A 15,054-nucleotide genomic window follows, 5' to 3' on the forward strand; every position below is an offset into this window, starting at 1 on the left:
GCTACTATATTAGAGTATGATATTGAAATAAAACTTACAAAGCTTATAAAAGGACAGGGATTGGCTAAACTCATGACTGAAACTAATTACCAAGCCCTGGACATCAATGAACTGGATAATGAAGAGGAGATGACGACTCCACAAATCAGCCAGGCCTTCCTAGAATCACCTTGGTATGCCGATATATGTTATGTATTATTAAACTTGCAGGCTCCTCCAGGGTTATCCAGAACAAAGAAAAGGTTTATAAAAATGAAAACTTCAAAGTTTTGTATTTTAGATGGTGCTCTTTTTTGGAAAAATCATGAAGGTGTTCTATTAAATTGTCTAATAAAAGATGAAGCTGATAAGGTACTCAAAGAATTTCATGCAAGGGACTGTGGTGTAAATTTGTACTGGAAATCAACTGCTGATAAAATCCTAAGGGCTGGATTTTATTGGCCCACATTGTTTTCTGATGTCAAAAAGTTTGTCACTGCTTGCCATAAATGTCAAATCTTTGAAGGCAAGAGGAAACTTTTACCTCTACCCCTTAAACCAATTTCCGCTGAAAGACCATTCCAACAATGGGGTTTAGACTTTATTGGGGAAATTCATCCCCCCTATTCTGGACAACATAGATGGATCCTCACTGCCACAGACTATTTCACCAAATGGATAGAACCCATCCCTTGTAGACAAGCCAATGATTCAGTGATCATGCAATTCCTAGAAACCAACATTTTGTCCATATTTGGCTGTCCTGAAAAGATTATAACTGATAATGCTGCTGCCTTCAAATCCAAGAGAATGATAAGTTTCTATCACAAGTACCACATCACCTTAGGACATTCCACAGCTTATCACCCTCAACGTAATGGTCTAGCTGAGTCCTCCAATAAAAGCTTGATCAATATTATTAAGAAAGTATTGGAAGAAAACAAGAAAAACTGGCATAAGAAGCTTGTAAATGCACTATGGGCGGACATATTAACTACCAAGAGATCCATTAGAACTAGTCCCTATGAGCTTGTCTATGGTATGGAGGATGTATTTCCTTCATCTCTAGGGGTACCTATAATGAAATTACTGCAAGAAGCTCAGATGGAGCCCAATGACATTAAAAGAAGGATTAATCAGACCATCCATTTGCAGCAAACTAAGTAAGAGGTATATCAAAGATCTCAAGTGCTACAAGAAAAACTCAAGAAGATATTTGATAAGAGGACTAAGGCAGAAGATTTTTACATGGGATACAAAGTTTTGAAATGGGACTCTAGAAGAAAAGATAAAGGAAAACATGGGAAGTTTGACTTCCTATGGAAGGGATCTTTTATTATTCAGGCCTCACAGGGAAACAATACCTATTTTTTGAAGAACCTGAATGATTCAGAAGAAGAAGATGGACCAGTTAATGATCGGATGCTGAAACACTATTTTGATCCAGTTTGTTGATACATCCTATCTCTGACTTGTACATAGTGAAGTTCAGTTTCTACAGTTTATTACAACAATAAGAATGAGAAGGAATGTGCAGAAAATTTTGAGGGACACTCAGAGAATTTTACCATTTTCGTGTTTTGCCATTTTTTAGTTTATCAGAGGTTGTAGAAGAAGACTTGGGAGCTGAAAACATAAGAACAAACATTCAGACAAACTGTCCAAAACAAGAGGTGCAATTGTCTAAAGTAGCTCAAGGGATGTGTATATTTTACATGGTCATCTGTACAGTTTTGTCTACTTACAACAAAAGAATATTTCAGAATGCAGCAAAAATAGTACATAAGGCCATTTGACCTGCTGTTCTTGACTTTTCACCAGGAAAATCCATCCCCAAGTGGAGCCAGTGTTATGCTCCTATACCAATAGGTGTCATATTTCATGATTGACTGGTTAAAATCCCTAATATGTTCATCCTTTCCCTGCTGCAAAGGTTTTCCATATTTTGAAAAATAAAAAAATAAAAAAATAAAAAGAGGGTATACCCTAAAAGAAAGATCAAAGGGTAAAAAGAATGAAATGGTCAAAAAGAAAAAATGAAAGAAATGAACCCCAAAGAAAAGGACCAGGAAAGTGTGCAAGCCCAAATGCCACTACTATTTCATGTTCAGTAAATAAAGTTTCATGTACAGCTTGTGAAACTTCTTGTCACAGTTGATGAATGGCCAAACAACTTAATCTTGGCTAGTTCATGTTTAAATCTCCTGTTTTAGAGATAGAGAATAAAATCTGTCCAAACTATTCAATCTTGGCAGATAAATAGTTAGGTAGAGAAGCAAAGGAGTTCAACTGTTTAATCTGAGCCCTTGGATGAAATAAGTGCAGACTTAGATAGGCTTGGCATGTAAAGAAAAGAAAAGAATATTTATGAGGGTTTTCCAGTCCAAGTGCACCTAATAGAAAAAGAAGGAAAAAATGTTAGTCTCAGTAGGCTGGGTAGGCAGTTTTGGTGTTGCAGAAAGAAACTTGTGATAAGTTTTGCCTCTCAAAATGATTAAATATTACTTCTATCACAGGTACTATGGCAGAAGCATGACTAACTTCCCTTCACACTTCTCCCCAATAACTTACTAATCCCCCCAAGTTGTTGAGATCTGCTCAATATCCCCAAATTACTCCATCTCATTTCATGAAAAATCCTGAGTAAAACCACATTCTTACTTTAGGCAAAGAAGCCACATTTCTTGTGTAAAACCCTTTTCATTCCCTAAGCCTAAGTTTTAAACTCTATAACTTAGCGCAATTTTTTAAAACATATCTCTCATATTAACCCTTTAACATTACTTAGTAATTCCCTATATTCGTTCCCCTACCCGTATTATATATATAACAAAACCCCCAAATTTTATTATTCCCGCCCCCGGCTAAACTATAGCCATATGTCAATGTCTTACAGGGGATTCAAGGTTCATCAGAAACCTTGTAAATAAACCTATCTGCATGAGCTCAGGATTAATTAACATTCGGTTAATTAATAACCTAATGTAAGCGCCCTGCGAACCAATAATAAACACCCCGAAGATTGTTAAATCATTGTTTAAATCATATGGGCCCTGCGTCGTAACCCTCCGCCAGCTCCATTGACCGCCAGCCGTCGGATCTGGGCCCGCCCATCCAACGGCCCACGATCATATCGCTACTCGCCTATCCGCTGATGTTTAACTCCTGGGGAGTCAGCGGTATTGTCGCAAAACCGGGGACACACAACACCCTCCTGCCGTGCTTGCTGCCTCTCCTCCCCAAACCACTTTGGCCCATAAGTGATGCGGGCCAAAATAGCTTACCACCCTCCTGCTGATCCCTCCCGCTGACGTCATCGCCACGTCACCACCACATCATCCTCCCGTACCCTCGTGTCACGACAAAACGTCACATCCCGATGACATCATCCGACCAAAAAGCGCCAAAAGCCCCGCGAAAGCCAAATTTTGTTAAAAAGTCGAGAAAATTTCATTTTCGCCCATTTTCATTCGTTTTTTCTACGAAAATGTTTCATGCAAACTACGTCCAAGCAATTTCTCGACCATACAATCCACCACCTGACCAAGAAAATCTCAGCTTCTTGCTCCACAGCTCGTCGGTCAACCTGGAATCGCACTGTTCACCTCTAAAAAACAGGTATTTACCCCAATTTTCCTCCCGAACCTGTAATTTCATTTTTTCCTCTGTGAATTTTACCCAACAAGGCCAAATTTGAGTAAAATCAGTCCATAACTCTCAGAAAAACACACCCCGAATTGTTGTTTTGCCCATTTCTCCACAGAAACTCGAACTCCAATTTGGAAACACAACAAACAAACATGGAAGGCCCCGTGGCCCTCAATATCGTGCCCCTTAATGTGCCTCATAAAGACGTAGATTGGTTACACTTGGTAGACAAAGATTTTCAAATTAAAGAGTTATCTGGTGATATGAACCATCTCCAGGCATTTTGCCGAATTAGGAATAGTCATATCAGAAACTCTGATATCTATGGAATATGGGAATCCAATCTCCCCAGGTATTACCTTCCTTCAGTCAATGTGCTCCCAGAAATTATTCACCAATGTTGTGCCAACTATGACTTTATCAGTAAAGCAGTTATGACCCCATCCCAAACTATTCACTTTTACATAACTGCTGAATCTATCAATGAGATGTTATACTTCCATCCCATTCAGCCCCTTGCTCCTCTTTCCATGGGATTTTTGCTTGAGCAAGGCTCTCAATTGCCCAATGTAGAAATTACCTGGATTGCTAAATTATTCATGAGGCCAGATTGCCAGCCCCAAGGCCCACCTCCCTATGTACATGCTTGGTTTACTGAAACTGGTAGGCTTATTCTTGACATGATATCCTTTATCTTCGGATTCAAAACCGGTGAATTTGTTGATGAGACCATCTTAGTCATGTTGTCAATGTTTACTCCAGGACAGCCCCCTGCTGTCAAATATGATTATGCCTATTTCATTTCCAATAAAATCAATGAGAAAGTCATAAATTTGGAAAGAGAGGGAGTCTTCAAGTACACCTCATTCATATATCACCTTCTACTATATTATCAGCCAGACAGTTTCTTATTTCCCATCAGGAAATTGGATTCCAAAGGAGAGAGGAGGTTTGTGATCTTTTGGACCTCAATCTTCCACAATTTTTGTGAATCCCCTTATACCTATTGTGAATTCATTGATTGGTTTATACATCCAGCCTCCACTTTATTGATAGGAGCTCCTCCTCCTAGGCTCTCTGGTGATATAAAGAAGATTTTACAACTCTCCAAAAACTATAGAATAGGTGACTGGTACCTCTACCAGCATCACATTGAAATCAGAATATATGGCTGTGAACTGTGCCCTTACAAGCTGCCCAAATATGTGCCCATGAGACTATTTGCACTGGAGTATTTCAGGCAACTTATCAATGCAGATTTAACTCACTTTTGCAATGTAAAGAAAAAGGCTCAGCTGAGAATAAGAAACCAATTAGGCCCTTTTATCATTAACGAAAGGGAGGCATGGGAAGATGCTGATAAGCTATTGGGGGAAGACCTTAAATTGAAGAAAAGTTTCTGGTGGGTGCCATATGACCCAAATAGCTTTATAAGTGACAGAAAAGTAAAAACCAGGCTATCGGCCTATAAACATCATAGGATCCCTGAAATAGAGAAATTTGCTAATCAGGATGAGTGGTCAGAGAGTACATTAATAGAAGAACTTACTCAGCAAGAAAAGATGGAACAAGATATGAAAGATCTTGAAAAGACCCTTGACCTGGACTCTTTTGGACAGGTATCTTTCAAATAGCCTCAGCAAACCAAAGTGGGTACATCCTCTGTTGGAACTTCGCAGCAACCTGTACAAGAAATCAACACACCAGTTACAGGGTCTTCTAAGGTCAAGGAAGTGGCAGGCACGAAGCAACAAGAAATGATTGATCATCAGGGGCAAATTCCTCCGGTCCAGACCAAAGCAACAGAGATTCCTACATTACGGACTCCTCTAAATGAGGAAAAAGGCAAGAAAAGAGACAAAGAAGAGGACACACCCATCAGTGGACCTGCAGAACAGCCGGGTGCAAAAAGGCAAAGATTGGATCCTCTATCTGAAGATGAAATCATTGAAGAAACAATAGAAAGTTTAAGAGGTGAGAGGGTTACCCAGCAAACCTCCCCAGTGGTGGACACATCAACTAGCTCACACAGGCAGGAGCTAGAAAGGCAGCATAGTGTGGAAGTTTCATCCACTAGGCCACCAAGTAAGTAGACCTCTGACATCAAAAGAACATTCACAGAGATAAAGGCTAGAAATGATCCACTAAGGCTGCAGATTTACAATCAATATCTTAAAATGGCCCCCACAAAACAACAAAGATTGATGTCTGCCTATGACATTAAGGAGGGCAAAATGATCATGAGTTATTTTAAGCCCAAGGTGCAGCAACCACAGTCGGCAGCTGACTACATCAGGACAAATCTGGAGGTCTTGGCCAAGGACATTCATCCAATAGACTAGATTGAGCTGCACAAATAGATTGGAGAGATGGTATACTCCACACTAGCTGATAAAGCTATGTTAGCCCATAAATTGCAAAATTCCTTGAATAATACCTCTGCTCAGTTATATTTAGAGAAATATTCTTCTCTAGCAAAGGACAACAGGATCAAATCCTTGGAAGAAATTATCATTGAACTGGGACATGATCCCAAAGATGCCAAAGGCATAAAGGCACTGATGAAGAAGAAAGAAGAGGACATTGCTACCCTCAGAAAATAGCTTAAAATTCCTCCTTCTATGCACCCACAGACTGCAGATGTTGTACAGCCGAAATCTGAAGAGGACATGATGGACCTGCTCATGAAACTGAATGAGATATTGAGTGAGACAGAGCAGGCATTGGAGAAAGCTCTACAAGAAAAGCAGGGAGAGTCGACCTCCCAACCACCTGAAATAGCTCCAACAGTCACTACTGCCCCCTCCACACTTATAACAGTAGTGCCTCCCACTGTCCCAGCATCAACAGCAGAGATCACACAGCACCAGGTAGCAGTACAGGTATGAACACAGAGAAATTAATAAAAGCCATGGAGGAATTGAAACTCGAAGTGTCAGAGCTGAAGCAAGTAAAAGAAAAATTGGCAAAAGTTGAACAGAGTTATGATAAATCCAAGATGAATGTGGCAGAGAAAACAAGGGAGATAAAAACTTTGGAGAACAAGGTGAAAGCATTAGAAAAGGACCTCTCTCTGCATAAACCTCTAGCAGAAATCAGGGGAATTTTGTGGACCAACATCACTCAATCCCTTAGTGATGTATGGAGGTCAACTCAAACTATTTATGAACAGATTGACTTGATAAGAGTGGCCCAAGTGGAGATTTAGAAAACAAGAGCCTTATTGGGACAGATGCCCGAGCAAGCTAACCGACTGATACATTTTTTGAACACCAAGACCAGTGAAGAATTGGAAGCACTGGACATTAGAGATGGAATAGGCACCATTCTAGACATCAAGAGAGTTCTAACCATGAGAACTATAATGCAAAATTTGGACAGAAGATGCCAGGACATGCAGGTAGGGATTGATTCTTTCACAGAAAAGTTTACAGTCTTGCATCAAAAAGGTTTGCCAAGTCCTTTGGGAAGTAATGATCGTCTGATGAAACATAAAGACTATGTATATAAATTGAATACATATGTTGTTGACCAAACTAATGCATCATCAAGTACTTCAGGAGAGAAGGCACTTCCATCTGGCCAAACCCTTTATGATAGCCTAGAAAATGTGTTCTACATAAAGCAAGAGGTGAAGCATTTGTTCACAATCCCACCTAATTTCTTCAGGTACACAGAGATTGACGAAACTTTGAGGAAGCTGCAGAGACATAAATTACTAGGACTAGAGTGGTGGAAAAGTATGTTAGAGATTCTATAAACCTATTTCAGTATCTTTAATATCTTCGGTCAATTGAAAATTTTGGACCATCTACTATAATGCGGAGAACAGGAATGAAGCAAAGTCATGCGGGTCAAAGCGCATCACATCAGAGTCAAAGAAAGTCCGGCCAAGGTGTAATAGCTAGCGCAGAATATCAGTGGATGGCAGCCACAAATCGACTCGTTGCAACTACCTCCTGTACATCTCATAAAGACGGAACAACCAACACAATATGAATTTATTGCATCTATTTATTGTCTCCCTGTTTTCAAGACTGTCTGTCTCTATCTATGTAAAAGAAGCATTAATTGTCAGCAGATATTATTTCTATCAGATATTTTGTATGATATCTTGACATTTTGTATAAATACCCCCCCCCTAGACGAAGTATTTGGGGTTGGTTGGTGGTGGATATTCATGGTTTGATTGTAATACCAAAGAATTTTGGAATAAAAAGGCTGTTGGAACCATTTTTTTCTGGCTTACTGAATGATGAATTGATGTTGAGGACCATGTTACAGAATTCTTGAATCATCTTATGGATCAATAAGTCCCTTCTAAATTGTGTTTTACAGTTTCTATGTTTTATCATCTATGTTTCATGATCTGAATAATAGAGAAAAGAATAACTCAGAATTTGCTTGATTGCACTCTGTGTTCAGTCTTTGTTATTATTAATGTTTTCTTCAGAATTAGAATAAACACTGAATTCTTAATTGCTCTTGTTTCCCTTGGTTCTTTCATCTTGAATATTTTCTAAGGAATTCTTAACTGCTCCTTAACAGTAGTCAGCCATTTTCCCTCTGTCAACATGAGGAAGGATTCCTAATTTCCCTTCACCCATTGGCTTCATTCCATCTGATTTCAGCCTTTAAATTGTTCCATATTTGAGTACCTTGCTCTGTGATACCTCCTATGATAAGAAACTTAATCCAGGAAGCTATCCTGCTTTGACTCCACCATGCCCAATGGACTGAAATGCTTCATTTTTACCTCACTTTTCTATCGAATCCCCATCCCTCCAACCAAAAATCAAAAGAAAACCCTTGTACTTCATAAATAGCCTAACACATATCAAAACAAAGTTAAATCATAAAGAGAGAGCCCTCTCTGGGTGCAGATTGGCTAGAATCTGTATCCAAAAGATTGGTCTATGGTTACCTCAGCCGTATTCCCTTTCTTACAACTTTGGGAACAACCTGAGTGATAACAGTAATGACTTGCATCCAATCTGAAAAAGAGTTCTCGGGGTGGAAGTCTTCGTGGAATGAACAAAAATTAGGATCAGCGCACTGATCAAGTTGGAACACAGGATTCTGCACAAATTTGGAAGAGAAATGGTTGTTACTTGATGAGCCGGTTGATGAACTTCTTGCATGTCTCTGTCTAGGCAGATGGTTTCTTGCGAATGTGTTCATTTTCTATTGCTTGAGTTCAGACATTTCGTTGGTCAAGCTCTTGATGAGGCAAGTGAGGGTCTCAATATCAGTTTCTTCCTTGTCTCTAGCCTTGCTTGTCATTGCTTGGGGCTTTTTGCTCGCATCCTTGGAGTCTTTTGTTGATTCGTCATCCTTGATGAATCCAATTGCATGCAAGTCTTTTTCAACAGCAATAGCCTCTTCGCAGATTTTTAAAAGTGTTGGCTTCACAATTCGCTTGACGAACTGCACAATGGTGGTTGGCAATGCAGATGTGTAATAGTCAACAATGATGGAGTCATGAGGTTTAGTGTCTGTTGCAAATTTGTTCAAAATACGCATAAACCTTTAATTGAAGTCTTTCACGTTCTCCTTTCCCTCCATCCTAAGGCTTCCCAATTACTTGAGTAGCATGGTTGGGGTCTTGTCATCAGTAAACTTTTCAAGGAACATACGTTTGAAAGAACCCCACTTCTGTATGGAATTGGGTGGAATGCTGTGATACTAAGCAGTTGCACAGCCGTCCAAGGTACATGGGAATAGTCTACATGCTACGTTGTCATAACATACCTCAAGGGTCTGCAACTGTAGGTAGAAGTTGTCTAAGTGGTCTTCTTCCTTCACTACGTTGTCAAGGTTGAACTTTATTTTCATTCTATCCACTCGCTTTGGCATCTTATGCAAAACATCCAGGAGAGCCAATAGTCCCTGAGTCATCCATTCAAGATTTGGGTTAGCCATCTCTTCGTCTTCTTCATCCTCTTCCTCTCCTTCGGAGTTTGATGGTTTTGGATATGAGTCCATTGGTTCAACTTCGCCTCCATATCCTCTGCTACCTTCCCCTCCACCTCCTATATTGGAGTTCAATCCCAAGATCACAAGAGTGCCTTGCTCATCTTCAAGGAAGATTGGAGGTTCCTCTCCATATTCAATAGCTTCCTCTATACCTTCAAGCGTGGCAAGGACTGCTTCTTCCACTGATGACACAACAACCCTTATGGGAGTGGATTTTGGCTTCCTAGATGTGTGTGGAATATGTTGTATGCCTAAGATCAGTCTAAATTCTTTCACGAACTGCTGAGTGACGATATGGATAGAGAGAAGGTGTTGATATGAAATCTCGTGTTCAATTTTGGGAGGTGGGGAGTAACCAACTATAGAGTCACATGAGAGGGAGTGTGAGTTACTACCTTGACTAGATGATTGATGAGTGAGTGTGAGGGGAATTTCAACAATGTACAACTGGTTGCCCTCCTTCTAGCACCATAAATGTTGACGTGCTGGACCCGCCAACATTTAGGGGATCACCCCAGTATGAATTCCCAACTAGACCTCACACCGTTTGGTGTGGGAGTCCCATCTGGTATGATGGCCTGATTTCCATTGTCTCAAAGATTTGCCTCAATTATTGCTTGCTAGCACTAGAGAGTGGTTTGCTTTGTCTTTAAGAAGTGAGGTTCGCGTGCCTGGTGAGTGTGTGTTGCTTGTGTCAATGGTTCTTTCACTATCGAGGGAGAGGGTGAGATTTAGTTCTAGGTTGATTGGGAGTAGTACCAACACTGCTAGGAACACACAACATAATAGAACATGCACAACTTCCAGCGGAGTAGTCCACACAGATGCAACAGTCACAACATACAAGGTAAGATAACACGTACAACACTTACAAATCAGTTGAAATGAGTGCAACGGTTGTTACACCAAGATTCATGTGAAAGGTCTGTCTGATGTTCGAGAGAGTAGTCTACATGGGTGAGATAATGTTAACAACATATACAACACATTTCCATTAATAGATTATGCATTACAACAAATGAAGCAATTCAGATGTAGAACACAGGTTTAAGAAACATGCATTACAAGTGTTAACGATCAGTCTTACAACGGATACAATAAATGTGTGAAAACGTGTTGGCCTATTAGTAGGCTTCTGAATTAAGCGAATGTTCCAAGACACATCGTTACACCATACATCACTAATCCCGAGTGCGAGGCGTTGGAGCCACTACTTACTCCTCAAATAAAATATTATAGAATCTCTTGGCTATGTGGGAGGAGCTGAGGTGAAAAAGTCCTTTACATGTACAAATGAGGGGGTATTTATAGCCAAGGGTGAAACTGACCCTTGTGGTTGTTCAACTACCCTCATGACTATTTGACTTCCATGACTTTTCAACTTACATGACTCTTTGTTCAATAAGTAGGTCTCTTGGACTTCCACATTACATAACATTGATTGATAATAAGCCCATAGTGGAGATGTGGGTGACATGACTCATGACGTGACTCGACATGACTTGATATGGCACTGCTGGTACATTTACGTTGTTGCTGGTGTGCATGTTGAGCTGTAGTGCTTCTGGGTGATGGATGTCTTCATGGTGTATCATAGATGCACCTTCACATGGTGAAGTGTGTGGATTCTTCGATGGTCCTTAGTTCGCTTGATGAAGCTTTAGCATGTGGTCCCTTACTTGTATGCTGGAAGGCTTGACAAGCTCATTTGTTTGCGAAGGTGCATGTTCGTCACGCTCGTCCACTTCGCATGCTTCATTTGTTCATCCATTGGTGAACCTGTCCTTTTGCACGCGCCCCTTCGTTCATCCCATTCGTTGTCTTGCCATGTTTGTTGGTGTACTTGTACTTGCAGTCACTCATGATGAGACGACATCAAATCCAAAACCTCCTTGTCTACCATGACACGTGATCATTTTAGATGCAAGTGACCAGGAGAGGCAACAAGATTGTGATGTGAGATGATGGCTCCGGGCACTGATGATGAAAAGAACAAGATTCACTGAGTGATGGAGATGGGAAATATGAGTCGACAATGACTGTCTGCGAGGTCTGGCTTGGTTGGGAGGCGAAATTGCACAATTTTGTGAGGAGCGTTCTGGGCTGCTGGAAGGCAAGGCAAGCATGCTCTGAGCATTTTTCAGATGAATGGGAAGTGGGGCTGGACAACCAGATTTGAGAAATTTTCTAGAGGAACGGGTTGGGCTGCATGAAGGGTCAGCAGGCAAGGATTGCACAATTTTTTGGGGGAACTGCCCTGGAGATTGGCAGCCAAAACTGCGTAATTCCCATAGGGAATTTCCAGTTGGATGATAGAGTAACTAGAAGCCAAAACTACGCAATTCCTAGAGGGAACTGCAAGTTGGTTGCTGGGACATTGGCAATGGAAATTGCACAATTCCTAGAGGGAATTGGCAGTCTGCTGCTAGGGGCTATTGGCTAGGAAAACTGCACTAAGGCCGGGAGGCCAGCCTGCTAATCATCTCTGTGAAATTTATGAGCTGAGATGACTGATGGGAAATGAAAGGTCTGCTCATAAGCACTGCACAATTTATGAGATGAACAGTTGATCGACTGTCAGGGTGACTGACTGAGAAAATTGCACAATTTTCCAAGGGAGATAGGGATAGGCACTTGGTGTCTGTCCGACTTGTCTGTGCAATTTCCTCAGTCAGTTGAGCAGGTGAGGTCAGTGTCCTCTACGCAATTTTTGAGGGGAGTCAGCCCCATGGTGATTGTCGGGTCTGACTGTTTGGGTGGCCAACATGAGAGTTGATTGGATTTCTTGCGGGCAGCACAACTTGAAAAGACTATCTTATTGCTTCTACATTTTTCTGGTTAATAGTCGATTGAGTCGATGATAGGGTGATGGTCCGACTGTCAAAGGGGAGTCTAGTCATCAGAACTTTCAGCAAAAATGGCTAAGTTTGTGAACAATCGAATGATGCATAGGTGATCATACAAACACACACTCGCATGACTTGGCGATGAAACGACCAAACCATCCAGACATACATGTTCAACATGAATGATCGACAATGTAAGTGATAAGCATGACACTCATGATTGATCATTCATTGATCGATACGACACTTTTGTGACAATGAATGTGACTTCGTGTGTGAGTGTGACAGATGCTTTCATAGAGAACACAACAAGCACATACGAAGCGAAGACTTTGAGCATAACTAGAACATGGTTGCAAGCATGACTTAGACATTAGCATACAGAGGCTTGAATGCAATGATCTATAAAGGTAGATGTAAATACTCACATGAGCTCACGGAGTGAACCCGAGTGTGTGCAGTCATCAAGTGAAACTCTTCAAGGGAGACTCCAAAATCGGTGCAGGCCAAAATTTTGGAGAGTGTTGTAGCTGCTACAACAGGTTACCATGTTTTAGGTCAAACTCCCCATTAAGTAATTCTAGGATTTATTCTGAGTCCATAGAATTATTATACATTTAAAGAGACCCTTCTTGGGATTTTGAATCATGTAAAAATGTTTAGTATTAAGTCAAATATGGGTTATGGAACCTCCACACCATGTCAGCCTAAGGGAAGATCAAGTCATCCTAAGACCCTATTCGACCCCATAAGAATCCTATAAAAGGAAGGACATCGAGTTCATTTGGAGCAGCACTTCTCATCAAGTATGAATTCTATTTACTGGGCAGAAGTGAAAATATTTGTTGATGCTGAGAAGAAGTGTGAATTTCTCTTGTTGTTGGGAACACCTGTTTTCGGGAAGCCAAAGCGAATGAAATTTTGGATGAGTCTAAGGAGACAAGGAAAATCTAAATTTTGGTGGTGGTCTCTCTCTATTTCGTACTCTGGATTGGGAGATAGAAGTCTTCCAAGTTGCACTGTTGCCTGAAGTTGTTAGTTACTGCAAGTTACTGCATAGTCAAAGTTACTGGGAAGAGGTCAAACGTTTGGAGTCTAACTTGGTGTGGAGGTAAGGTCTAGTACTGGTCTAGATTGAAGAGTCTCAAAGAATACTATTGAAAGGAATAATTACTTTGACTGGGTTTTCCCCTCGAGGGGGGGTTTTCTGTGGCATGTGCCTACATCTTGAGTCCATTGTTTTATGTGATGGCTATTTTGGTAATTGCTTGATGAAATAAAGAAAGAATATAATAATAATAATAATAATAATAATAAGAAACATCACAAGTAATTATCAAGATCAATAAAATATTTACTGCCTTTTTGATTTTCCAACAAATCATCATTTTGTCATTCAAATTATGAACTTGTCTACTAACCCTTAATTGTTGGAATGTGTTGTGGTGGAAAAAAGGGAAGTTGTAAGTGGTATTTGGTATTCCTCAATAATCGCGTTAAAGCCTAGAGGTCATTATTCAATCCCAACATGAAAAAATAAAGGTTTTATGGAGAATCTGGCTGAGTTTAGACAATGCTACAACACTGCTATAGGGCTTCTACTCCTCAAGATAACTTTCTGAATGCCCAAGCAAAGAAAATTCAAATGAGATGGGAATTTTTTTTTTTATGAATTAGTATTTCTTAAGACTCCATTCCAAGTGGAATAACTCAAAAATACCCCTGTTAACATGTTCTAAAAAATATCAGAAAATTACTACTATAAAAACTGGAAATTCAAGAATTAGTGAGGTAGTTAACCTTTCAAATGCCTAACCTGATCAAGTGAAAATGCTATAGGGTATTTTTTTTATTAAATTAAATGTATTTTATGACTCAATACAAGTGGAATCAACTCAAATGAAGTTCATTAACTATTTCTAAAAAAGAGCAGAAATTACTACTATTTTGCTACAAGGAACTTCCAGAAATTCTAGATTTGTGAACTAGTAAACCAATCCAAGTAGCTCAATGATGAATACGAATTTTCAAATCTTTTATAAGGATTAATAATTCTTGTGACTCTGTAAAATAACCTGAAAAACAACTCACTTCAGTCATTTAACCAATATGACCTACACCAAAAGAAGTATGCATAGTAAATGCAAAAATAAGAGATGCAAGTGAAAAATACATTAAAAGGAAAAAAAGAAATTGTACAAGAGGGTTCTACAGCTCCTGGGATGGCCAATCCCAAGGATAATCATATTCCTATGAAGAAAACCAAGCTTTATAAGCTAATAATGGAACCAAACATCATTATTTGAATCAATCCAACTACATCCCTGTTAGAAATGAAAGTGGAGTTGTTAAATAGCAAGTTTTCTCCACAAGAAAACTAGAAAAAACATGCCCCTAGAGGAAAATTCGAATTGGTACTTATACAAAGTGATGAGGAAGAACTCTCCTTGAAAGGAGGCAACTTTCCCCTCCAAAATCCCTCAAAAGGTGGATCTAGTTCCCAATGCTAGGAAATTACATTAAATGACAAGGAGAACATTCCTAGATTTTCTAAATCATTGGAGTTCCAAGATTTATGCAATAATTTCATAATAGCTTGTTCATT

This window comes from Pinus tabuliformis, chromosome 4_2 (genome assembly GCF_031772625.1).
Source record: "Pinus tabuliformis cultivar Carrire ecotype Pingquan chromosome 4_2, CPIR1, whole genome shotgun sequence".
Taxonomy (NCBI): domain Eukaryota; kingdom Viridiplantae; phylum Streptophyta; class Pinopsida; order Pinales; family Pinaceae; genus Pinus; species Pinus tabuliformis.